A 27,262-nucleotide genomic window follows, 5' to 3' on the forward strand; every position below is an offset into this window, starting at 1 on the left:
AAATATAAATTATTATTTTCAAAAGGTAAAAAAAGTTAATGTTTTAAATGAAACCAGAACCGGACGACGACGAAGAGGAAGAGGAGGAAAAGAAGGCAGAGCGAGTCGTCGGACAAGAAGCCTAGTTGCTTCAAGGTCCTGAGCGAACGTTGTCGAACGAGAGTCGCTAGTGAACTTTGGGTTTCCCGGGAAAGGGATTCCTGCAACAGAGTTGTTATCGCTGTGACAGATCAACCTGCGTGTCAGGTTTTGGCGGTTCAGTCCGAGGAGAATCATCGTCGCGCCATTACGCCTCGAGAACGGGCCGTCGGCCATTTTGACTCACGCACTTTGCGCATCGCGCAAGGTCTTTGCTTCGCTTCAGCTGTTTTCACCGCATTCAGACATTTATCTGGTGTGTGTGTGTGTGCAACGTGGATTTTGAAGGTAAATCGGCGGTTCGCCGATTTGGAGCCGTGAAACGTCCATACCCGAGGGTGTGATTTCCCAGTCGCCTGGAGGGCGCCTTTGGATTTCCCCGTCACCTTGAGGGTGCCTTGGTGCAGCTTTGGCCGCGTGACTGTGACTGTCATCGGAACGGGATCCTGGTCTCGATTAGACATCGTTCTGACGATCGCTGGAGCGAATCGACTTTGGCTTGAAGCCGGGAAAGAGACATTGGGAATGTTCTTGTTTCACTCACTTGGAGCACAGTGAGTTATATATTACGAAACTGATGGTACCATCATAGGATATATATTGATTGTACTTTTGATTACTATTATTGTTGTACTGTTATTCTTGTGTGATCTTAATACAATATTTGTTTGTTGGTAACAATTGGTGTGGCTTCACCATTGATCTTTGACATACAGAATAACACATCTTTCTGCCGTGACTCCTCTCGGGGCTCGGAGGTACACCGTGACCAGGGGGTTTGGGGAGGAGGACGTAACACTAGGCCTGAGCCAACTCGGTCAAAAAGGGGTATACGTGATCAAATCGGAAAGCATCGTCACTAATAATGGCTGTTTGTTATAAAAAAAAGAAGTTTTTACTGAAGTCAAACATTATCCAACGAATAACATCTGCACAACATGCATTTCATTTTGCAAGCCTTGTTTTTAAAAGTTAATCAAACTCCCTTGCTCACCAGGAGGGGATCCTTCTGGTACAGTTGCATGCAACTCTTTTTCCATAAACACAGGGTAGTTATCATTGATGCCAGAGACTTGGAGGGTCAGGTCACCCATAGAGTGGAGGTCATGGCCCGTCACACCTGCTGCATGTCCCTTCAGCTTTTAAAAGAGAATGATGGTGGTGTTGGGGGTTGAGGGGGATGGATATAAAATCAAAGCATCTCAGATTTTGGAAAGTAATCACTGATAACTCAAACAAAGTAAATTGTTACACTGAACTCCCCATGAATATCTAAACTGAAGCAAGCACTTTTGGCACTTGGTATTGTTACACTGCTGCACTGCTGCACTGCTGCACTTCTGCACTTCCTTGTGTACTTAGCCAGTTGAAATATGTGACAAGTTTTCATGTCTGTAACTTTCACCTTGCCACATCCAGTCAAAGATGCCCTACATCAATGGTTTTGAATTGGCAGGATATCCTAGAGGTATGCATACACGTCTCTTACTGTTTACCCTGGGTTTGAATCTTGTCCCAGCTGTACACTGTCACACCGGTGTTTCCTCAATGTGTGTGGCGTCCCTAGGGCGGACGTTAAATTGGGCAGTCCATCTGCTTGCATTAGTCGGTGGACGTTAAAGATCCCATGGTGTTCTTCACAAAAAGTAGGTGAGCTATCGGCAGCACCCTAACCAAATTCCTGCCATAACCTACAGAGGGCATTGCATCAGCAGCACAGCCATGCCCTCGGCCAATGAGCTGCCCTTATTAGTCTTGTGCTGCATTCAAAAGTAATGTGAATGATGGTTTTAATACATGGGGAAAAGGTTTTTGACAGGACGCATATACGTACAATGAGATGTTTTTGTTCCAGCTCCTTAACAGAACCATGTGGCACGGTCCACTGCCGCTTTTCCCGCTTTAATGGCTTCTCCGGTTGGTCGTGCAAGTAGTAGGTCGGTAGGCTCACTGAAGACCCATGATGATGACCCTCTGTTTGACCATGCCACTGTCAGAGAGATGTGGAACAAATGTTCAAATATGATACAATATCTCAATTAACATGCATGCTATTCCACCCGCTTAACTATCGACCAATTTTTTGCACCTGACAAGGTGCACAAGATAGGTCTGTAGTTAAAGGGAAGGAATAGCGTTGTGATTCTATTATTATTAAGATAATCTAGCTTTTCAAGTCAGCAGTAAATATTGTCATTTTGGAAGTGTATATTTAACCGGTAACGGTAACAGTAATAATATATTAATGCTATTTTACTGGAATGGTTCCACTGGTGAATACAGAGTGACGTGTTCCTACCCTACCAGTACTGTGGAAGAAGTTTCGGGAACTGAGTGGCGTGCTGACGAGGAGGGGAGTGTCGATGAAGCTGAAGGGAAAGGTGTATGCTGCATGTGTGAGAAGTGTTATGATTTATAGGAGCGAGACATGGGTAATGAACGTAGAGCAGCAACGAAGGCTGGAAAGGGTGGAAATGCGAATGGTTCGACGGATGTGCGGAGTATCGTTGAGAGAGAGGAAGACAAATGATGAATTGTGAAAGATGATGGGAATAGAGCCTGTGATTGATGCTGTGAAGAGGAACAGGTTGAGATGGTTTGGTCATGTGTTGAGGAAGGATGAAAGTGACTGGTTGAGAAGAGTGATGGAAATGAATGTAGAAGGAAGTAGAGGACGGGGAAGACCGAGAAAGACGAGGCTAAAGATGGAGGAAGAAGAAATGTGGGAAAGGGGGTTAACAAGGAGAGATGCAGAAAATAGGGCAAAATGGAGAAGATTGTCATGGGGACCGTAAGGCTAACCCCCGCTCTAGCAGGGAAAATGGCCTTAAAATGCCTGGTGTTGTTGTTGTAGTTGTTGTTGTTGTTGTTGTTGTACCACCACCGACAGTGGATGGAGGTTTTGTTTTTGCCCCTGTCTGTTTGTGAACAGGATATCTCAAAAAGTTAATGATGGATTCGGACGAAACTTGGTGGATAGGTTGGTTGTGTTGCAAGGACGAAATTATTAGATTTTGGTAAAGATCCAAATACGGATCCGGATACTCCAATTTTTAAGTGATTCTTTACTATTGAGTGATGTGGTTTAAAATGATATATAGCATGATATTTCAAAGTTGTGGATGAATTATGAATTGTTGACCTTTATTATGAAAAAAAATGTTGTGGACCTTAATTATGAAAAAATGTTTGTGGTGCTATTTAATGGTGTTATGGACTTTGTCCATAATGATGATATTAAATGGACTTTGTGACACAACTGCATTTGCAAATCTCATTGCTCATATTAATTTACAATTCAACCAAAAAGCTCAAAGAAATGATGTATTAAATACGCTGTTCAAATATTCATTTTGAAACATTTATTGTTTCAGTTTCAATTCTGGGAGCCAGAAACCACTCTGTATCTTCCTTTAAACATTTGGTTCTGAAATATGGATGTGTTACCTCTTTAGCTGTTAGGGTGATGTAAGTTGACCACTCCTTGAATGTTGCGACGTGTCTGGCTTTCACAACGAATGAATGCTCCCGTTCGAACTGTAGGCTCTTCTCCACATAGATAGAGCCATCATGGTGCACTTTGAAATGTGGATCGTTGCTTATGAGCTCCACCTCTTGGGTCAGCTCACAAGCCTTGAATTGCACTGTGGTCATCATGGTATGATACAGCAAACGAAATATCAGTAATGTTTGTGCACATTAAGTGGCTGAGAGGATCTGGGATCACAGCCCACTTGGGATCCAGGATTAGACATTTATATGCATTACTATTCCTTCACTTTGGGGTAACTTACCATATGATAATGTAACATCCACAACTGAATGTTGGAGTACAAAGCTGGCTTAACATTCCTTCTGAAAGGATTGTATAATGATGCAACACTATGCCTGCAGACCATGATGATGACAATATGTCCAATTCTATCATCAGGAAGTTATCAGGAAGCGAACTCAGGCAAGGCAACACAGCGGTACTTATTTATCTAGTTGAACTCTTCGTTATGTTTACACTTGAAGTGAATCATGCCATGCTGTGATTGAATCCCCCTTGGTGTCGTATTCCACTTTATGATGATGAATGTGTAGTGACTTCTAGTTTACATGCATAAGGTGCAACGTGTAGTGACTTCTAGTTTACATGCATCATTTTCGACACGAACACAATCAATTCACCAAGCTTGTTCCTCACACACTGACGCGCTCCTATCGGGCATGGTTTAAAACCAGGAACAACCAATCAATCAACGCTTAGTACGTGAGAAGGGGGCAGGAGGAAGAAGAAAAAAAAGAGGGTTGGTTTTACGCAGACTCTCTCCTCTCAAAGGGCTTGGAGCTAAAAGGCGCTAACGTGGAGCGGATATATATACTTCACTTCACTGTTCTTTGGTTTACCTTGGGACTATCAGCAGAGTGCTTCTTCACGACCCACTCGCTGCTCACAACAACCCAAATAACTTTTCTAATCCCAGGGTTATTTTTTTTGCTTCTGCCATTTTAGATGGCTTTTTTCCGGTGGAATATTCATTTTGTTTAACCACCGCTCTAGTCACCCCAAAGCACTGGTATTTTTGTGTCCTGAAAAAAATCAACATTTCACAATGAGTTTACCCGCCGACACCTTCGACCCAGCTTCTGGGGAGCATTGGCTGCATCTCGGTAGAATATCCACCTTCACTCCCATTTCGCCATGTTCGTCGAACATGACGGACTTGACGGAGGCGGAGGATGTCCAGCAAGCATCTAACTACCGTATGACCACACGCGAGTAGAAATTCACACACACAATTTCTACAAACACCTGATTTGGGGGTGGAATGCAGGCAATTGAAACCATATTGGTAGAAATGCCCTCTTTCTGACAGCAGATGATAATTCCTCATCGCAACTCCATAAATTCCTTAATCTAGGAGATGATGCTCGTAAATTGAGATACTATTCTCTTATGATGTATATACTGTCTCCACTGATTATTCTTATGATAATTCAAATATGATGGATGTGTGGAAAGAGTTAGTAGTGTATGGTCTTTATTATACTTGTTAAGGAATTTGTTGAATTAGTCTTAACCAAATGAATAAAAATGAAACATCTTAGGATAAACTACGAACAAAAACTGATGAATATTTTTGTCACCGGAAGCATATATATTCAAAAATACACCTAGCTTCAAGCAAATTCAGCACCCAAATCAGCAATAAAATTCCATTTCCTGTATGTGCTGGCAAGATAGCTCAGAAGTAGCGTACGTGCCTTTGAGCTGTATCATCTGTTATATCTCTGACTTGACCACAAACTCTCGCGCTGCTGCTTACTTACCAAGCAGGATTGTTGGTTGCATCAATGAGGATATCAAACCTGCTACAGCATTCATTGGTGGATGTTATGCCTAGGTCACACATAGGCGGATTTGTCGGCGACTACTGGCGACTGAAAAAATCGCCACCATCCACCGACAATCGTAATGAAACCGTAATGGACGGTCGCCTGTAGTCGTGGTTATCCTCCCCAGGTCGGCTGCAGTCGGCAAGAGTCGCAAAGGGGCCAAAAAGTTTTTAAAATGTTTAAAAACGGCGCGCTCAGTCGCAATGGAAAAAAATCCGCCATGCTGTCGTGATGGAACCGCCATGCTGTCGTCGGTATCCGTAATAAGAGCGTAAAGCGGCCGCAACCCAGTCGCTCATAGTCTTCCGCAATCACCCCACCAGCTAGCACGGCAGAGATGCGAATGCCATACGGCCTTCCTGCGGCATCTTCCCGACTACGGGCCGACACTGTTGCGGGTGCATATCGACTACAGAAGAACTGTCACGTCTCCCCTGCGGCTATGGGAGACTGACGACGACAGCAGTAGGACTAGTGGCGGCCGAGTTACGGCCATTGGCGACAGAGATACGACTGCCTGGTGACTGCATTACGACATACCACGATTCCATGGCAAGACAGGATGGTGTGAGGGTCTCCGTGGAGTGAGGTCCTGTGGTGCCGACAAGGATATGGCTTTATTGTTTGGACATGGGACTTTTGCGAACTTTATTTTTGGGACTTTGGTCCTTTGGAAACTTTATTTATGGGACTTGGGACCAGTGGAAATAATTTGTTGGACTTTATTTCCATTCTCTCTCCCTGCAGAAAAGTTTGATTATTACATTACAATGATACATCTTTATTAACTTTCTTATTGTACATCAAACATCTTTATGCTTCATGTCATACATCATTGAAGTGAATAAAGTCAAATGTAAAATAGAGAAATAAAGATTAAAAAAGTTGTGTGAATCGTCTCCAATCGCCGGCGGTCTTATTGCAGTCTTGCGGACGTCGGAGTAAACCGCCACCCGGCCCCAATGCAGTCGCCGCGATCCGCCATCGGTCGTAATCTAGCCGCCAGACTGTCGCCACGCTGCCGCCGTGCATCCGCAATGCAGTCGTCGTCGATCTTCGACAGTCGCCATCCCACTCGGGGCGTCGTCGCAATGCAGGCGCAATGTGGCCGCCTGCAGTCGCCATACTGCCGCCTGACCATATTTGACCGCCCGACATCGCCAGTAGACGCCGAAAAATCTTGATCGCCAGCAGTCGCCGGTAGTCGCCAAAATATCCGCCTATGTGTGACCTAGGCATTAGGATCTCATGGTATCTTTCATAAGAGTAGGCCATTGTGTGCTGGCACTCTGGCCACATTCCAAGCCTTGGATAAAATATCTAAGGATATTTTACCTATCCCATACCCTTTCCATCCCCTATCTTACCTTGTCTTTTACCTGCCCTTTTTAACCCCTAACCAATTACCCACACTATCCCTGAGGGGAGACGTCGTTTGTTTGTGTGTTTTACAGCTGTGCTATAGTAAACACGTATTCCAAGCACTGCTTCCTCTTCCTCCTTTCCATAAGGATGGACTTTTCTAGCCAACATCAAATTTCACATCAATAAATTATCTTGGGTTTGGATTCTGATCTTGCCTTTAAACATTCAGAACTCTTATCCACAACAGACACATTAAGCGACAGTTCCAGTATGGCTTCATTATCTTGACCAACAGCTAAGAAACTCATTGTTATTTCTTTGAGTTAGTTATAATGATTGACTTACCAGTCAGCAGTAAAAACCCCTCTTGAAGATAAGTTGGGACTGTCGCACTGTAATGGTCCTGAGAAAACTTGCTCACACAGTCACTTCCATGGCTAGATCCCTGCAAGTTCATTGTAGAGTTAGAAAATAAATATACTTATTTTCAAAAAGAAATGCCTGTTGTTGTTGTTGTTGTTGTTGTTTGTTGCACAAATAAATTCACAATTGGCTGAAAAACGTTCAAAATATTGGATCTTACTCAGTCAGGGCTCCACAATGGCAAGACATGGCTTCCTCCACATAAATTAGTGGGAAATTCAATGAAGTTGCATTTACTTCTGAATAGTAGAAGACAGGTTAAAAACCCTTATATTATGTTGATTTGTTCATTGTCTATCAATGTCCATGTCTGCATGTGATGTATGCACAACATCTCCACCTCTTATCCATGTCACGCTCCCCACGGTTATATCAGAATGAGCCGATTCGTCACGCGGTCACGGATTGTTTAACCCCAATATGGGCCGTTCAAAAATTATGTAACACTTCTTTTTAGGGAGGCACTTACCGGGCTTGATTAAACCTTACTAATAATTTGTATTCGGCATTGATTAGATTTTTCGGGGTACGTCATCGTGAGTAACACTCAAACTAAACAGCCAATGGAAATTTGACGCAACAAACCCGGGCAGTGTATAACTAGCAGAGGCCTACAGGCCTGATGTCTAAAGACCAACCAGAAAACCAAGATGGCGGCCGTAATATATTTGTCTGGGTGCCATGGTGGGTGAAGTCAAGTGACAAATGTGGGTGGGATCCGGCAGCTGTCAGACCAAAGGGTGAACATTTCAAAAATCGACCCCAAAAAGAACCACAACAACAGCAACAACAACAACCACTGAGCATTTGTCGACCTGCGACATGTCATTGGTGTTGTGCACATTCTTCAAATTGTGCATAGTAAGTATACCATTGAAAGAGTACATGTTGAACCTGTTCTAAGTAAAAAATAATAAGGACCTTATATCAATGGGGGAACTGATTGTGCATATATACATTTTGGTACTTGTACACAATAGGGGAAAAACCTGTTCATTTTATCTTAACATCTGTGCAGAAGATTCACTTTTAACTTATACTTTCATTTATTTGCATCCTGTGATTGTATCGTCAGCCATATCCGCTGTAAGATCATGGTTGATATATCTCACCCCGTGATAATGGTCTTGTCCAGAGGTGAACAGGGTGATCAAGGTCTGCTTGTCGTGTGGAATCCCATCACCTGTGGCCTTCACCACTAAGGAGTATTGTTGCTGGGCAATACTAAAGTCTTCCTTCGCATGAACACTTCCATCTTCTTTAACAAAGAAATGTGAGTCACTGGTGCTCAGATGGATGTGATCATTTTCGTTGCAGTTTTCAAATTTCACTGTTTATGAAAAAATATGGAACAGCAAATGAGTGAATCAATAAAGAGAATGAATAAGGAAGAAAATTATTTGAGTGAAGTGAGTGACAAATGAGCGAATGCAGTGTGTTAGTGAATGAGTGAGCAACTGATTGAGTGAATAATCAACTGAGCAGGTGAATGAGTGAGGAAATGAATGAATTGACAAATGCGTGAGCCATTTGAGTGAGTGATCTGAGCTATGAAGTGAGTGACAAAATGACAAGCCAATGAGTGAGTTGACAAATGTGAGTGATCAAATGAGTGAGTTAACAAATGAGTTATTTGAATGAATGGAAATGAGTTAACAAATTTCTGTGTGAATGAGTCGATTAATTCAAGGAAATAAAGTATCTAGAAAGAATAATTTGCAGACATAATCTCAAACCCTTTAAATGATATTTTCACACTTGTTCATCGTGTTATCAATAATTAGATTATACATATGAAGGAATCAAAAGTCTATTTTTAATATTCAACTGTGGTAGTTATTTAAAAGGTTTAGTCTTTAAAAAAAAATAATAGTCAGGGGTGTGTTCAGTTACGAGGCAGATAGCTCACGCTCGCCAAGCCAGGCGTTCCTTATCAGTGGTTTCAAATGGGGTGCTCGGTTGAGTGGTTAAGCCACTTGGCGAGCGCTCGACAAGAAGCTTAGTAACTGAACACCAATGGTACACTGAATCCTGTGGTGAGGAAACAACTTGCCTTGTCTTCCTTGAAGGTAAATCCAACCGAAGGCGATCTCAGATCGTTCCACAAAGCTCACAACAAGTATGTGTCCACTGTTATGTTTAGATAAGAGATCCATAAACGACTGTTATGTTGAGAAATCCCCAACCCTTTACTCTCTGTATCCACTTTACACAATCACACCCAACTGCTCCAGGACTCTTGTTTGTTTGTTTTCACTTGAGAAGGTGTGAAGCTTCTGGCAACCCTCTACTCCGATTCTACAAATGGCCTGGACAACATCTGCAAACGTATCCTGAATACTGCTCTGCTGTTCTTGCACATACTATTTCTGCTATGTTCACCTTATCATTTACCTTATGTCTTCTATCTGGCTGCAAGTCGGGCAACATCTATACATTACATGACCATGGTGCAAAAATCGATCCCCTTAACTGCAGACATTATAGCTTACTTCCCATCATCAGTAAGCAATCCATCACCTCAGTCGACATCAAATCCTTACTTTTCTCCAGCGGTCTGTTCTCAGACCATCAGTTTAGATTCAAACCTGGTCACTCTACCCTGGATATGCTGCTGCTGCTCTCTCAACAATAGATGGAGGCCCTCAATATCACACATGACTTCAAAGTGCCTCTCGGGTCTAACACATATTTTGAGCTTTCAATGCAGTCTGGCATTCAAACCCCTCCTTGTTCTCCAAACTCTCTGCCTATGGCATTCAAAGGCCACCCCCAGACAGGAATTACTGGCATCCTCCACTGTCGTCACCAACGCATGGCTCTCAATGGGATTCTCCCATCTCCTTCCCCTGGAGTGTTCGAAGGTAGCATATTGGGCTCAGACTGTTCCTAATCTTCATCATTTATGACTGGAAAATCATTTTTTATCTCTTTGTTGATGACACCACCATCTGGCGTAGCAACCCTCATCTCCCAGATAGGCCGGCAGCAGCCTCTTCCCTCTCCACAGACCTTGATATAAATACGAGCTGGTCAAACACTTGGAACATGTATTTCAATCCTGACAAATCTCACGCTATAACTCTATTTCTCCAAAAAGTCTGTGGTGAACCTTCCCATCTACGTCCTTAACAATCCTCTTGAAGTTCAGTCACTCAAATTTTGGGCCTCACGATCAGCAATTTTTTTTTTTGGGCGAACATTTCTAAGTTGGCTTCCAAAACCTATCGCCAACTTGGCATGCTCCTTCATGCAGTGTTTTCTTGGCACACCTGAAATTTTATCCACCTACAAGGCCTTCATCCGCAGCTTGATGAAGTACTGCTCTTCCCCCTGTGCTGGTTCTCCTGCCTCACATGTTGCTCAGCTTGACGCCATGGAAACCAAGGCCTCCAAAATCATTTAAGTCTCCCACGATGAAGGGGGATCTCTGGGCCTATCACTTTCACATTGCAGACGGAACGGTGGTTTCTCATGTCTGTCTTCCACTGCCTCCGTTCTGGTCTTGCACTCTTTGCCTTTTCTATGCTCTGCCCCCTCCCCATGGTTTCTGCAATCTGCCAGTAACACTCTTATCTCAAAATCCAGACTCACTGCTCACCTCTCATTCGTTCGTCTTTTTCCCCACCTGTGGCACAGACTTTCTCAGTCTTCTCTCCAGGTCTTCAAGACACGTGTTCACCACCATCTTAGGTAATCCCCTATCCGCAGTCTTGATCTTTTCTACCCTCATTAAGCCTTCACAAACCCACCTCTTTCTGAGTCTCCAGTTTTTCTTCCACTTCTGTGCTTGAAAGTTTGTGGCGGTATCCATCTTGTTCAACCCCTGTGTCCTCCCCAGATTCTCCTTCTTCCCCACATCCCATATTTCTCCAAGTCTCCATCTGTTTTGTCCCTCAACTCTGCTTACTTGTCTCTCCCCCCTCCATATTCTTATTTAGGCTCCCCCATAATCCTCGACACTGTATAGAAACATTTTATTTCCAACATCTCGTTGTCGAGCTCACGTTTTCATAACTCACACTATTATTTACATTCTTAGATATAAATATATATATATATATATATATATACAGTCACGTGAAAAAGTAAATACACCCCATGTAAAATTTTCACTTTTTCAACATATTTCAACACACAGCTATTTGATCTCATTTCAACAATATTGATAGATAAAGGTGATATAATATAACAAATATCATGAAACATTTACATTTTGTAGTCCATTGTATAATTTAAATAAACATAAATGCAAATTTCGCATGTGGAAAAAGTAAGTACAACCTTGGCTCCAATAGGTGGTATTGCCCCTTTTGGTAGAAACAACCTCAAGTAGGCGTTTCTTATAATTGTCTACCAGTCTCTGACATCGACTGGGAGAAATTTTTGCCCACTCCTCCATGCAGAATTATTTCAGCTGTGCGATGTTTGAGGGGTTTCTTGCATGCACAGCTCGTTTCAAATTCCCCCACAACATCTCGATGGGATTTAGATCCGGGCTTTGACTTGGCCATTCCAGAACCCTCCATTTCTTTCTTTTCAGCCATTCCTTGGTGGATTTACTGGTATGTTTAGGGTCATTGTCATGTTGCAAGGTCCACCTTAGGTTGAGCTTCAACTTTCCAACAGATGACCTCACATTATCCTCAAGCACTTTCTGGTACAATGAAGAATTCATAGTGGATTCTATGATGGTGAGCTGCCCAGGCCCGGATGCAGCAAAGCTGCCCCAAACCATAATATTTCCACCACCATGCTTTACAATTGGTATCAGGTTCTTGTGGTCAAATGCTGTCTTTGGTTTTCGCCAAACATGTCTTCTGGTACTGTGGCCAAATAGCTCTACCTTTGACTCATCTGTCCAGAGCACATTGTTCCAGAAGTGCTGGTCTTTGCCTCGGTGTTCATTGGCAAACTTTAGTCTTGCCCTGATGTTCTTTCTGGACAGCAAAGGTTTCCTCCTTGTACACCTCCCATGTAGATCAAATTTGTGCAGCCTCTTTCTAATGGTAGACTCGTGCACTTTGACATCAACAGTGGCAAGAGCTACATGTAGGTCCCGCGATGACATTCTGGGGTTCTTAGAGACTTCTTTCAGCATCTTGTGGTCTGCTCTCGGCTGAACTTGCTGGGGCGGCCTGGCCTGAACAAGTTGGCAGTTGTTTGGAATCTTCTCCACTTGTAGATGATCTTCCGGACAGTCGAATGATTGATTTCATATTGTTTGGAGATCTTTTTAAATCCCTTCCCAGACTCGTAGGCATCTATAACATTCTTTCTGAAGGCCTCAGAGAGCTCTTTTGACCTAGGCATGGTGACGCCGCACACTTCAACAACGAAGAGCAAACCAAACTAAATGTCTGAGGTTTAAATGAGACAGGTTCCTCCAAGATCCTCTCTAACGATGTACTAATCATTTGCACCTGAGCTGGTGCACCTGATTCTAATTTTAGGTATTTGAAGTAGTGATAAATGTCGGGGTGTACTTACTTTTTCCACATGCGAAATTTGCATTTATGTTTATTTAAATTATACAATGGACTACAAAATGTAAAGGTTTCATGATATTTGTTATATTATATCACCTTTATCTATCAATATTGTTGAAATGAAGATAAAAATAGCTGAATGTTGAAATATGTTGAAAAAGTCAAAACTTTACATCGGGTGTACTTACTTTTTCACGTGACTGTATATATATATATATACTAGCAGAAGTACCCGGCATTTCCGGGCGGGGGAGGGGAGGGGAAGGGAGGGGAACGGGGGGGAGGGGAGGGGAGAGGAGGGGAACGGGGGGGAGGGGAGGGGAGAGGAGGGGAACGGGGGGGAGGGGAGGGGAGGGGAACGGGGGGGAGGGGAGAAGAGTGGGAGGGGGAGGGGGAGAGGGGAGAAGAGGGGGGGATGGGGAGGGTGAGGGATGGGAGGGGTGGGAGGGGGGAGCTGAGGAGGGAGGGGGGAGGGAAGGGGGGGAGGGGGGAGGGGAGGGGGGGAGGGGGGGGGGAGGGGAGGGGGGGAGGGGGGAGGGGAGGGGGGGAGGGGGGAGGGGAGGGGGGAAGGGGGAGGGGGGAGGGGGGAAGGGGGAGGGGGGAGGGGAGAGAGAAGAGGGGGTGACGGGGAGGGGAGGGTGAGGGATGGGAGGGGTGGGAGGGGGGAGGGGAAGGGGGGAGGGGGAGGGGGAGGGGTGGAAGGGGGAGGGGAAGGGGGGAGGGGGAGGGGAAGGGGGGAGGGGGAGGGGGAGGGGAAGGGGGGAGGGGGAGGGGGAGGGGGGACCCGGCAGAAGTACCCGGCATTGCTGGGCGGGGGAGGGGAGGGGAACGGGGGGGGGGAGGGGAGAAGAGGGGGGGAGGGGAGAAGGGTGGGGGAGGGGAGGGGGAAAATGGAGGGGGAGGGGAGAAGGGGAGGGGGTAGGGTGGAGGGGGAAGGGAGGGGGGAGGGGGATAGGGGAGGGGGGAGGGGAGGGGAAAGGGAGGGGGAAAAGGGAGGGGGAAAAGGGAGGGGGAGGGGGAAAAGGGAGGGGGAGGGGGGAGGGGGAAAAGGGAGGGGGAGGGGGAAAAGGGAGGGGGAGGGGGGAGGGGGAAAAGGGAGGGGGAGGGGGAAAAGGGAGGGGGAGGGGGAAAAGGGAGGGGGAGGGGGAGGGGGAAGGGGGAGGGGAAAAAGGGAGGGGGAGGGGGAGGGGGAAAAGGGAGGGGGAGGGGGGAGGGGGAAAAGGGAGGGGGAGGGGAGAAGGGGAGGGGAGAAGGGGAGGGGGAGGGGAGAAGGGGAGGGGGAGGGGAGAAGGGGAGGGGGAGGGGAGAAGGGGAGGGGGAGGGGAGAAGGGGAGGGGGAGGGGAGAAGGGGAGGGGAGAAGGGGAGGGGGAGGGGAGAAGGGGAGGGGGAGGGGAGAAGGGGAGGGGGAGGGGAGAAGGAGAGGGGTAGGGTGGAGGGGGAAGGGAATGGGGTACGGAGGGGAAAGGGGGAAGGGGGAGGGAAGGGGAAGGCCAGTCAACAATGACGTTGCAGTTCTCATGGTCGGAGAGCAGCACAACAATCGGACATAGTCCTGCATATTCGCAACAGCACGAAGCGGATTTTGGAGACTCACCGATCCTGTGACGTCCTCCAGTACCGGCGTTGCCGGGCGGGGGAAGGGAGACCCGTACATTCCCAACCCGTACATTCCCCACCCGTACATTCCCCCTCTCGACTCAAGCTCACTCGGACAAAAGCCTCGCACAAATTACACCGTGAAGGCCCAATGGTCATGTCTATGCCACAAATCACGGGCGCACTGAATGGAAAATATATAGAACGCTCATACTCCGTGAAAAGTGAAGCCGCCGTGTCGCCATCTTGGTCAGCACGACTTGACCAACTCGCTTCGCGGATCTCGTTTTGTGCGGCAATAAACTGCTCCAATCGGTTACGGAAGGGTTGTGGAAAGACGTTTCACAGCTGTTTCAAAGACATTTAATTCATATCGCACAAAATCGATACAAAACACGATCGCATAAAAGGTGAAAAAACGTGTGACGTGTGACGGGATGGAACATCACGTGATCGCTCTGAGCGAAACGGCTCGACCAACTCGCTTCGCGGATCTCGTTTTGTGCGGCAATAAACTGCTCCAATCGGTTATGGAAGGGTTGTGGAAAGACGTTTCACAGCTGTTTCAAAGACATTTAATTCATATCGCACAAAATCGATACAAAACACGATCGCATAAAAGGTGAAAAAACGTGTGACGTGTGACGGGATGGAACATCACGTGATCGCTCTGAGCGAATCAGTCTGGCGGCGGTAATGGAACATCACGTGATCGCTCTGAGCAAATCAGCGAGCTGCTCTGGAACCGGCTGAGATTAGCGGGTACTTCGCTGAAATGCGCTGAGGTAAATACGAATAAAAAATATGGATCGTCAAATATTTTGAGTTCGGCCATGTTCGTCCCAGGCTCAATGGCCATGTCTATGTCAAATATCAAGCACGTAAGCCTCTCCGTTTAGGAGTCTATCGGTAACATTACACACACACACACACACACACACACACACACACACACAAACGGTGTTTTATATATATATATATATATATATATATATATATATATATATATATATATATATATATGCAAGTGCTTGTGTTAAAATTGTATACAATGTTATTTCATGTAAATCATGATGAAAATTTTCAGGCAGAAGCAATGTAGAGCTTTTTCACAAAGTGTTATGTATTATACCTTGCGCCACCTGTTGGCTTTTTCTGACTTCCTTTTCAATGTGAGTTGTGTACTTTGGCTTGAAGAACCGAGGACTGCAAAGCTTCTTCGACTGAATGCACAGGGAGATAAATGATAACCTTGTTGTCATGTTAATCTCTATTTTATATCACAATATATACAGTATATACCATAAAATATTAATAAACCACATGTAATATATACAGCTAAAAGGTCTCTTGAAGGAGCGACCTCGTATTTGAAGAACATTATGATGTGAGACAAATGAATAAAAGACATGAGATTTAAACTTGGTTTTCCAGTATTTTGATTTGACCTCCAATTTCAGGTAAATAAGCAAAGCTAATTGCATATCTCTCCATTTCCACCATAAAATACAGTACCATATTTCCACCATAAAATACAGTACTGTAGCGGTTACCGCTGGATGCACACAATCGCCTTGCACCGGCCAGAACACTGCCAAACGCGCCTCTCCCGGGCATGCCCGGACTCACTGTTCCCGGGCACGCCCGAACCTCCCGGGCACGCCCGCTCTCGCCTTTCCAGGGCTCGCCCAGAGCGTCCGGGCATGCCCGCTATCGCCTTTTCAGGGCTCGCCCAGAGCGTCCGGGCATGCCCGCTATCGCCTTTCCAGGGCTCGCCTAGAGCGTCCGGGCATGCCCGCTATCGCCTTTCCAGGGCTCGCCCAGAGCGCCCGGGCACGCCCAGCCTCGACTTGCCAGGCCGCAGCCAAACACGCCCGGGCAGGTCCAGACTCGCCTTTCCAAGGCTCACCCTTGACACCCGGGCATGCCCGGTATAGCTTTTGCCGGGCAAACTTCCCGACATAAATGTGTATATATATTGCTGCCCGATAAACGGGCTTGTCAGAATACCTGAGCTGTTTTGTTTCAATAAAGCAACTCGGACGAATTCCGTCTTTGGTCGCGTCAATTCTTTCGACTCGCGTTGGAGCGCAGTTCCTTCATTGGTGACCTACCGACATGGATACGGCAGTGAAGCTTAAACTGCCTACCATCTGGGAGGCTCACGCGGCTGTTTGGTTCGCTCAGGCGGACTCTCAGTTCGCCCTGCGAGGCATCACCGCGGACGACACCCGCTTCCACCATGTTGTGGCGGCGCTCGGTTCCGCCACCGCGGCCCGCGCCTTGAGCCTCCTCGAGCACCCGCCGGCTGCTGACAAATACGACGCGCTGAAGACACTCCTCCTCGACGCTTTCGCCCTCTCACCGGCAGCACGCGCACGGCGCCTGCTCGCTCTGCCCGAGCTCGGCGACACGCGCCCGTCAGAGCGCATGGACTATATGCTCTCGTTGCTCGGTGAGCACTCTCCGGATTTTCTGTTCCGCGAGCTGTTCCTTCGCCAGCTGCCTCACCCGGTACGCCTCGCCCTGGCTGGCACGTTGATCACGGATTCCCGCGCCCTCGCCAGGGAAGCCGATAAGATCTCCTCGGCGGGCTAGCACATCGGCGCGGTTAACTGGAGCCCGCCGCCGTCCGAGGCGACGCCCACGACGCCCGAGCGCCCTGCGCGGTTGGAGGCCGAACTGCCGGTGCAACTGGCGGCCGCCACGCTGCACCGCCCGCTTCCGACACGACGGCCGGGGCCTCCACCTGACCGTGCGTGGTGTTATTACCATGCCAGGTTCGGACACAAGGCTCGGACGTGCCGGCCCCCGTGCACTTTCGGCAGGTCGGGAAACGGCCGGGCCGGCATTCATTCCCAGCCATGAGCGCCGGCCACTCGGGCAACTTGCTGTTTATTCGGGACAAAGCGTCTGGGCGGCGTTTCCTGTGTGACACCGGCGCCCAACTGAGCGTCATACCCGCCTCCGAGCAGGACAGGCGGGACGCCGTTTGCGGCCCCTCTTTGGTCGCTGCTAATGGCTCGGCCATACGCACTTTCGGCCCACGCGTCGTCACCCTCTGCTTCGGCAGCCAGCGTTTTCAATGGACTTTTGTGACCGCCTGCGTCCCCATGGCTTTGCTGGGCGCCGACTTCCTCTGTGCGCACGGGCTGCTGGTCGACGTCAAACGTCGTCGCCTTGTCAACGCCGAGACCTTCAGCTCCCTGGCGTGCACGATGAGCAGCTCCGCGCCGCCCGAACTGGCGTGCGCCCTCCCGGCAGCGAACGAGTTCGCTCGCCTGCTCGCGGAATTCCCGGCCCTCACGCGGCCGACGTTTTCGGCCGTCGCGGTGCGGCACGGGATCGAGCACCACATACCCACTACGGGCCCGCCGGTCTACGCCAGGGCCCGCCGCCTCGACCCGGCCAAGCTCGCCGTGGCGAAGGCCGAGTTCGACGCGTTGGAGCACCTCGGCATCGTGCGGCGCTCCGATAGCGCGTGGGCCTCGCCACTGCACATCGTGCCAAAGCCGGGGGGTGGATGGCGCCCGTGTGGCGACTACCGCCGTCTCAACGACGCTACCACCCCCGACAGGTACCCGATCCCGCATATTCAGGACTTTTCCGCCCGTTTGGCAGGACGGGTCATCTTTTCGAAAATTGACCTGATACGGGTCTACCACCAGGTACCTGTCCGGGCGGCCGACGTCCCGAAGACGGCCGTCATCACGCCGTTCGGCCTGTTCGAATTTTTGCGGATGCCGTTTGGCCTCAAGAACGCGGCCCAGGCGTTCCAGCGCTTGATGGACGGCGTGCTGCGCGACCTGCCGTTTCTTTTCGTCTATCTGGACGATATCCTCGTCGCCAGCACGTCCCGCGCCGATCACCTCCTCCACCTCCGAACACTGTTCGGTCGCCTCAGCGAGCACGGCTTAATTGTCAACCCAGTCAAATGCCACTTCGGCGCGACGACCGTTGACTTTTTGGGCCACCGCATCACCAAGACCGGGGCCGTGCCGCTGCCGACCAAGGTCGAGGCCATCACCACGTTCCCGCGTCCCCGTTCCATCAAGGCCCTCCAAGAGTTCCTCGGCATGGTGAATTTTTATCACCGATTCGTGCCCCGCGCTGCTCAGCTCATGCGGCCCCTTTACGAGGCCCCCCAGGGCAAGCCGGCCAAGCATGACATTGTTTGGTCCACGGCCATGGACGCGGCCTTCGCCAGCGCCAAACGGGCCCTCGCCGATGCAACGCTGCTGGCTCACCCGGTGCTCAACGCGCCCATTGCCCTCACTACAGACGCCTCCAACTACGCGGTGGGCGCCGTCCATGAGCAATGGGTGGACGGGGTTTGGCAGCCACTCGCTTTTTTCAGCCGGCAACTCCTGCCGAACGAGTTAAACTACAGCACGTTCGACCGCGAGCTGCTCGGGCTATTCCTGGCCGTTCGCCATTTCCGACACCTCCTGGAGGGCCGCCCGTTCACGGCTTTCGTCGACCACAGCCGTTGGTCTACGCAATGGCTAAGGTCACGGAGCCGTGGTCGGCCCGCCAGCAGCGCCACCTCTCCGCCGTGTCGGAGTTCACCACGGACATCCGGCACGTCGCCGGCAAAGACAACGCCGTGGCCGACTGTCTTTCTCGGGCCAGCGCGAACGCGGTCCACCTCGGCGTGGACTTCGCGCTCATGGCGGCCGACCAGACCACCGACGCCTCGGTGCAGGCACTCCGTGCGGCGGACACGGGCCTCCGCCTGGCCGACATTCCCTTCGCGGGCACCGTCCTGCTCTGCGACGTCTCCCAGGGCCAGCCTCGCCCCATCGTACCCGTTTCCTGGCAGCGCCGCATCTTCGCCTCCATCCACGGCCTTTCTCACCCGGGCCGGAAAGCTTCTCAGAAGCTGGTGTCGGCGCGTTTCGTCTGGCACGGCCTTCGACGAAACATCCGCGACTGGGCCAACGCCTGCACGGCCTGCCAGCGGGTCAAGGTCCACCGCCACACCCAGGCCCCGCTGGCACCTTTCGCCGTGCCTGAACGGCGTTTCGACCACGTCCACGTGGACCTGGTGGGTCCCCTGCCCCCCTTGCGGGGGTTCACCCACCTGCTCACCATGGTGGACAGGACCACCAGGTGGCCGGAGGCTGTGCCCCTCGCCTCCACCACCACCGCCGACATGGCGCAGGCGTTCATCGCCACCTGGGTCGCGCGCTTCGGCGCACCAGCGGACATCTCGTCCGACCGCGGCCCACAGTTCACGTCTGAGCTTTGGGGCGCGGTCGCCCGTTCTTTGGGGGTCACGCTGCACCGCACCACGGCCTACCACCCCCAAGCCAACGGGTTGTGCGAGCGGTTTCACCGCTCCATGAAGGCCGCACTCATGGCCGGCCTTCAGGACGACGGTTGGGCCGACCGGCTGCCGTGGGTCCTTTTGGGCCTTCGCACGGCCCCCAAGGAAGACCTCCAGGCGTCCGCCGCCGAGCTCGTCTACGGCCAGCTGCTCCGCGTCCCGGGCGAATTCGTGCCCGACGCTACCAGTCCCTGGTCCGCCGCTCGCCAGCGCTCGGACCTCCAGGAGGCCGCCCGACGATTTGCCCGCGTGCCGACGTCCCGCCACGGTGGCCCCCAGTCCTACATCCCCCCGGTGCTTCGCACAGCGGAGTACGTCTTTGTGCGTCATGACGCGCACCGGGGGCCACTCCGGCCGCCGTACGACGGGCCCTTCCGGGTCCTGCGACGGGGCGACAAGTCTTTCATCGTCGACTTCGGCGGCCGGCCGGACCGGATTTCTGTGGACCGCCTCAAACCGGCGCACATGGACGTCGACCGACCACCACGGTTGGCCCTTCCTCCGCGGCGAGGCCGCCCCCCATCCACAGTTCCCCCCGCTCGACCACCCACCACCACGTCGGACCCCTCCCCACGACCCTCCAGGGGTCGCTTCGGCCGGGTCATCCGGACCCCCCTTAAATTGACCCTGCCGGTGCAGGTCGATTCTGGAGGGGCGTGTGTAGCGGTTACCGCTGGATGCACACAATCGCCTTGCACCGGCCAGAACACGGCCAGACGCGCCTCTCCCGGGCACGCCCGAACCTCCCGGGCACGCCCGGTCTCGTCTTTCCCGGGCATGCCCGCTCTCGCCTTTCCAGGGCTCGCCCAGAGCGTCCGGGCATGCCCGCTATCGCCTTTTCAGGGCTCGCCCAGAGCGTCCGGGCATGCCCGCTATCGCCTTTCCAGGGCTCGCCCAGAGCGTCCGGGCATGCCCGCTATCGCCTTTCCAGGGCTCGCCCAGAGCGCCCGGGCACGCCCAGCCTCGACTTGCCAGGCCGCAGCCAAACACGCCCGGGCAGGTCCAGACTCGCCTTTCCAAGGCTCGCCCTTGACACCCGGGCATGCCCGGTATAGCTTTTGCCGGGCAAACTTCCCGACATAAATGTGTATATATATTGCTGCCCGATAAACGGGCTTGTCAGAATACCTGAGCTGTTTTGTTTCAATAAAGCAACTCGGACGAATTCCGTCTTTGGTCGCGTCAATTCTTTCGACTCGCGTTGGAGCGCAGTTCCTTCAGTACCATATTTCCATCATAAAATACAGTACCATATTTCCACCATAAAATACAGTACCATATTTCCACCATAAAATACAGTACCATATTTCCACCATAAAATACAGTACCATATTTCCACCATAAAATACAGTACCATATTTCCACCATAAAATACAGTACCATATTTCCACCATACAATACAGTACCATATTTCCAACATAAAATACAGTACCATATTTCCACCATAAAATACAGTACCATATTTGCACCATAAAATACAGTACCATATTTCCACCATAAAATACAGTACCATATTTCCACCATAAAATACAGTACCATATTTCCACCATAAAATACAGTACCATATTTACACCATAAAATACAGTACCATATTTACACCATAAAATACAGTACCATATTTACACCATAAAATACAGTACCATATTTCCACCATAAAATACAGCACCATATTTACACCATAAAATACAGTACCATGTGTCCACCATAAAATACAGTACCATATTTCCACCATAAAATACAGTACCATATTTCCACCATAAAATACAGTACCATATTTCCACCATAAAATACAGTACCATATTTCCACCATAAAATACAGTACCATATTTCCACCATAAAATACAGTACCATATTTCCACCATAAAATACAGTACCATATTTCCACCATAAAATACAGTACCATATTTCCACCATAAAATACAGTACCATATTTCCACCATAAAATACAGTACCATATTTCCACCATAAAATACAGTACCATATTTCCAACATAAAATACAGTACCATATTTCCAACATAAAATACAGTACCATATTTCCACCATAAAATACAGTACCATATTTCCACCATAAAATACAGTACCATATTTCCACCATAAAATACAGTACCATGTTTCCACCATAAAATACAGTACCATATTTCCACCATAAAATACAGTACCATATTTCCACCATAAAATACAGTACCATATTTCCACCATAAAATACAGTACCATATTTCCACCATAAAATACAGTACCATATTTCCACCATAAAATACAGTACCATATTTCCACCATAAAATACAGTACCATATTTCCACCATAAAATACAGTACCATATTTCCACCATAAAATACAGTACTGTGGCGGACACAAGCAAGAGGACACGAATTCAACGCACCAGCAGGTGGCGCGAATGTCCAGGCGGGGAACTGGAAGGCATGCCCCGCCTATCGACCGATCGGCCACGCCCGGGGACTAGGCGTGGCCCCGGCACATATATGCGGGCTCCAAGTTCGAGCCCGCCCAGTGCTACAGTTTGAGCTTTCTTAATAAAGACTCTTTTGATTATCAAATGCGTTGTAGCCTACCTCTTTGGCAAGCAAGTTGTATGCGTAGCACCGCACTTCACTGGTGACCCCGATTGGTTCAGCCGTTGCTGTCCACCGAACGCGCCATGGCCAACAACGCCGTCACTGTAAAACTCCCGGAGTTTTGGGAAGCACAGGCCGATGTGTGGTTCGTGCAGGCCGAAGCACAATTTCAGCTTCGAGGCATAACGGCGGATGAGACCCGTTACTACCACGTGGTCGCCTCCCTCGGGCCCGGCACTGCCGCCCGAGTCATGTCCATCCTGCGGCACCCGCCGGTCGACCACAAGTACGGGGCGCTCAAACGTTTCCTCATCGCCACGTTCGGCCTCACAGAGATCGAACGGGCCGACCGCCTCCTGTACCTTCCCAAACTCGGCGACACACGACCATCCGTGCGGATGGATCATATGCTGTCATTGCTGGGTGACCAAGCCCCGGATTTCTTATTTCGGGCGCTTTTCCTACGCAAGCTACCCGCACAGGTACGCCTCACGCTGGCCGGTTCAAAAACAAAAGAACCCCGCGCCCTGGCTGTAGAGGCCGACAAGTTATTCGCGGCTTGCGACACGCGGTCGGGTTATGGTGCGGCCGTCGTGGATCCCGAGGCTGATGCTGCTGCGTCCCTCGTGGGCGCTGCTGCGCCCCGCCCACCACCACCACCACCGAGAAAACCGCGGCCGCCGAAGCCCCCGCCGCCGCAAGCCTGGTGCTCTTACCACGCCAGGTTCGGCCACAAGGCCAGGAAGTGTTGCCCACTGTGCTCGTTTGACAAGTCGGGAAACTACCAAGCCGGCGCTCGGTAGCGGCCCTGAGCGTCGGCCATTCCAGCAGCCTCCTCTTTATCACGGACAACTTGTCCGGGCGCCGTTTCCTCTGCGATACAGGAGCGCAGGTAAGCGTCATCCCAGCCTACATGTCCGACAAGCGAACCGCGGGCCGGGGCCCCGCGTTGCTTGCCGCCAACGGTACACCCATCCGCACGTTCGGGGAGCGCTGCCTCTCCCTGCGGTTCGGAGGGCAGCGCTTTCAATGGTCGTTCGTGACCACCAGCGTGCCGATGGCATTGCTTGGTGCAGACTTCCTATGTGCGAATGGGTTGTTGGTCGACGTAAAGCACAAACGGCTCGTCCAGGCAGAAACCTTTAGCTCGCTCGCTTGTTCGCTGAGCGGCTCACCGAGCGGCTTGCCAAGCGGCTTGCTGGAGGGTTCCGTCCCGGCGAGTTTAGTTTGCACGCTTCCGGCAACGGACGACTTTACCCGCCTCCTCGCTAGTTTCCCGGCCCTCACGCGGCCCACCTTTTCAGCGGTGGCCGTGAAACACGGGGTGGAGCATCACATCCCCACGGTCGGGCCGCCGGTCTATGCCTGGGCACGCCGACTCGAGCCCACGAAGCTCGCCGTGGCGAAAACGGAGTTCGCCACGCTGGAGCGGCTGGGGATCGTACGGCGCTCCAACAGTGCTTGGGCTTCCCCGCTGCACATCGTGCCGAAGCCCGGCGGGGGATGGCGGCCGTGCGGGGACTACCGCCGGCACAACAATGCCACCACCCCCGACCGCTACCCAGTCCCGCACATTCAGGACTTTTCCGCCCGGTTGGCCAACACGTCGTGTTTTCGAAGGTGGCCGTCATCCGGGGCTACCATCAGGTCCCCGTCCAACCGGTCGTCGTCCCGAACTTGCCGTCATCACTCCTTTCGGCCTCTTCGAATTTCTGAGGATGCCCTTCAGGTTGAAGAATGCGGCTCAGGCGTTCCAGCGGCTTATGGATAGCGTCTTGCGCGACTTACCTTTCCTGTTCGTCTACTTGGACGACATCCTAGTCGTGAGCGCGTCCCGGGAAGACCACCTTCTCCACCTCCGCACGCTGTTTGAACGCCTGGGCCAGCATGGCCTAATCATCAACCCTGCCAAGTGCCGTTTCGGTGTCACCATCATCGACCTCTTGGGGCACCGCATCACCAAGCACGGGGCCGTCCCACTACCGGCCAAGGTGGAGGCGGTCAGGGATTTCCCGTGGCCCCGCACGGTCAAGGGGCTCCAGGAGTTCCTGGGCATGGTGAACGTTACCACCGCTTCGTGCCCCACGTCGCCCAGCTCCTCCGCCCCTTGCACGAGGCCCTCCGGGGCAAGCCGGGCAAAGGTGACATCGCATGGTCGGAGCCGATGGCCGCGGCGTTCGCAGGCGCAAAGCTGGCTCTGGCCGACGCCACCATGCTGGCGCACCCGGCGCCCGATGCACCGATCGCCCTCACCACCGACGCGTCGGATTACGCGGTGGGCGCGGTGCACGAGCAATGGGTGCGTGGTGCTTGGCAACCGCTGGCGTTTTTCAGCCGGCAGCTTCGCCCGCACGAACGCCGGTACAGCACCTTCGACCGTGAGTTGCTCGGACTCCACCTGGCGGTCCGACACTTCCGCCATCTGCTGGAGGGCCGCCCGTTCATGGCCTTCGTTGACCACAAGCCCCTTGTGTTCGCGATGGCCAAGGTCGCCGAGCCGTGGTCGGCACGGCAGCAGCGCCACCTCTCTGCCGTGTCCGAGTACACGACGGACATCCGTCACGTGGCGGGTAAGGACAACCTGGTGGCGGATTGCCTTTCCTGGTCCGCCGTGCACGCGGTCCACCTCGGGGTCGACTATGCCCGGATGGCGGAGGCCCAGACCGCCGACCCCGGCATCCAGGCCTTGTGAACTGCCGTCACGGGCCTCCGCGTCACCGAGGTGCCGTTCGACGTCGCGGGCACGGCCCTCCTATGCGACGTCTCCCTCGGCCGGCCTCGCCCCATCGTGCCCACGGGCTGGCAGCGCCCGGTGTTCGACGCCATCCACGGCCTGTCCCACCCTGGCGCGAGGGCATCCCAGAAACTCGTCGGGGCAAAGTTCGTCTAGCATGGCCTCCGGAAGGATGTCCGCGGCTGGGCCAGGACGTGCCTCGCGTGCCAGCGCGCAAAGGTCCACCACCACACTCAGGCACCGTTGGCCCCGTTCACGGTGCCCGAGCGGCGGCTCGACCACGGGCACGTCGACTTGGTGGGACCTCTGCCCCCCTCGCGAGGGTTCACCCACCTCCTCACCATGGTCGACCGCACCACACGGTGGCCGGAGGCCGTCCCATTGGCGGCGACATCTGCGGCTGAGGTGGCGCAAGCCTTTATCGCCACTTGGGTTGCCCGGTTCGGTGCCCCCTCGGACATCTCGTCCGACCGCGGCCCCCAGTTCACCTCGGAGCTCTGGGCCGCGGTGGCGCAAGGGCTCGGGGTGAAACTACACCACACCACGGCCTACCACCCCCAGGCCAATGGCCTGTGTGAGCGCTTTCATCGCTCCATGAAGGCCGCGCTCTGGGCCAGCCTCTGCGATGGCGGCTGGGTCGACAGACTCCCCTGGGTCCTGCTGGGCCTCAGGACGGCGCCCAAGGACGACCTGCGCACGTCCTCGGCAGAGCTGGTCTTTGGGCAACCACTGCGGGTACCGGGTGAATTTATCCCCGACTCCACGGCTCCTTGGACCGCGGCACAACAGCGCTCCGCCCTTCAGGAGACCGCCCGGAGGTTCGCCCCGGTGCCAACGGCACACCACGGTTGCCCGCCTTCCCACGTCACCCCGGAGCTTCGCACGGCCAAGTACGTGTTCATCCGGCACGACGCCCACCGGGCACCGCTACGGCCCCCGTACGACGGGCCCTTCCGCGTGTTGGAGACCGGGGACAAATTTTTCACGGTCGACATCGGCGGTGCCCCGGATCGCATTTCCGTGTACCGCCTCAAGCCGGCCCACCTCGATCCGGACCACCCCCCGCCAGCGGCTCTGCCTCTGCGTCGAGGCCGCCCCCCGGCGGTCGGACCCCCGGCACCCTCCAGCCCCGCCGTCCCGCCACCCCCCAGACCGGCACCCATCGCCAGGGGGCATTTCGGCCGGGTCGTCCGGCTTCCCCGCAAACTCACCCTTCAGGTGCGCGGGAATTCTGGGGGGGCGCGTGTGGCGGACACAAGCAAGAGGACACGAATTCAACGCACCAGCAGGTGGCGCGAACGTCCAGGTGGGGAACTGGAAGGCATGCCCCGCCTATCGACCGATCGGCCATGCCCGGGGACTAGGCGTGGCCCCGGCACATATATGCGGGCTCCAAGCTCGAGCCCGCCCAGTGCTACAGTTTGAGCTTTCTTAATAAAGACTCTTTTGATTATCAAACGCGTTGTGGCCTACCTCTTTGTCAAGCAAGTTGTGTGCGTAGCACCGCACTTCAGTACCATATTTCCATCATAAAATACAGTACCATATTTCCACCATAAAATACAGTACCATATTTCCACCCTAAAATACAGTGCCATATTTACACCATAAAATACAGTACCATATTTACACCATAAAATACAGTACCATATTTCCACCATAAAATACAGTCCCTACCAGTGGGATACAATACGTAAACTGGTCAGCCTGGCAGAGGTACGCTCTCTACCGAGTGCTGTTCTAGATCCATAATTAATTCAGCTGGAAAGTGCAGACGCAAAGTAGAGGAACCTTTTTCAAATATATTTATAGTTTTCTTTATCCTTTTTCAAATAGTAGGTTAGGGCAGGAATTTGGAATATGTTTGGCGTGCTGGAAATTAGCTCGCCTCCTCTTTGCAAAGGATGCTATGGGATCTTTAACCTCCACCATCTAATGCCGGAAGATGGGACTCCCTGTTTAATGTCCATCCGAGCGGCACACACATTGATGAATCACTCTGCCTGTGACACATCGGAGTGACAGTTTATAGCTGGGATGGGATTCAAACCCAGACTAGACAGTTTGGAGGCGAGTGTGGGTTTGAAACTATTCCACTTCATCCAGATTCCCACACTTTTTTCAAAGATTTGTCAAAGAGGTATGTTCCAGATTTTCCTGTATTTTCAAAAGGTGAATGTTCTCACAAAACTTTGTCATAAGCAAGACACATTCAAGTTGCAATGTATTCC

General features: G+C 51.5%; 1 protein-coding gene and 1 long non-coding RNA gene across 2 annotated transcripts in view; both read right to left on the bottom strand.

The window, feature by feature from the left end:
• The window catches only part of LOC144891773 (uncharacterized), a 469,129-nt gene that overhangs the window by 263,778 nt on the left and 178,089 nt on the right, over nucleotides 1–27,262 (bottom strand). The gene's annotated exons all lie outside the window — the stretch shown is intronic.
• LOC137413012 (uncharacterized) lies at nucleotides 2,058–7,331 on the bottom strand. Its single transcript, XR_010981594.1, has 3 exons — nucleotides 7,231–7,331; nucleotides 3,586–3,782; nucleotides 2,058–2,128 (listed from the first exon to the last, which is right to left on the bottom strand). It is a non-coding gene; the product is annotated as an uncharacterized LOC137413012 (long non-coding RNA).

The sequence above is a fragment of the Myxine glutinosa genome, chromosome 4, assembly GCF_964187855.1.
Source record: "Myxine glutinosa chromosome 4, kmMyxGlut1.1, whole genome shotgun sequence".
Lineage (NCBI taxonomy): Eukaryota > Metazoa > Chordata > Myxini > Myxiniformes > Myxinidae > Myxine > Myxine glutinosa.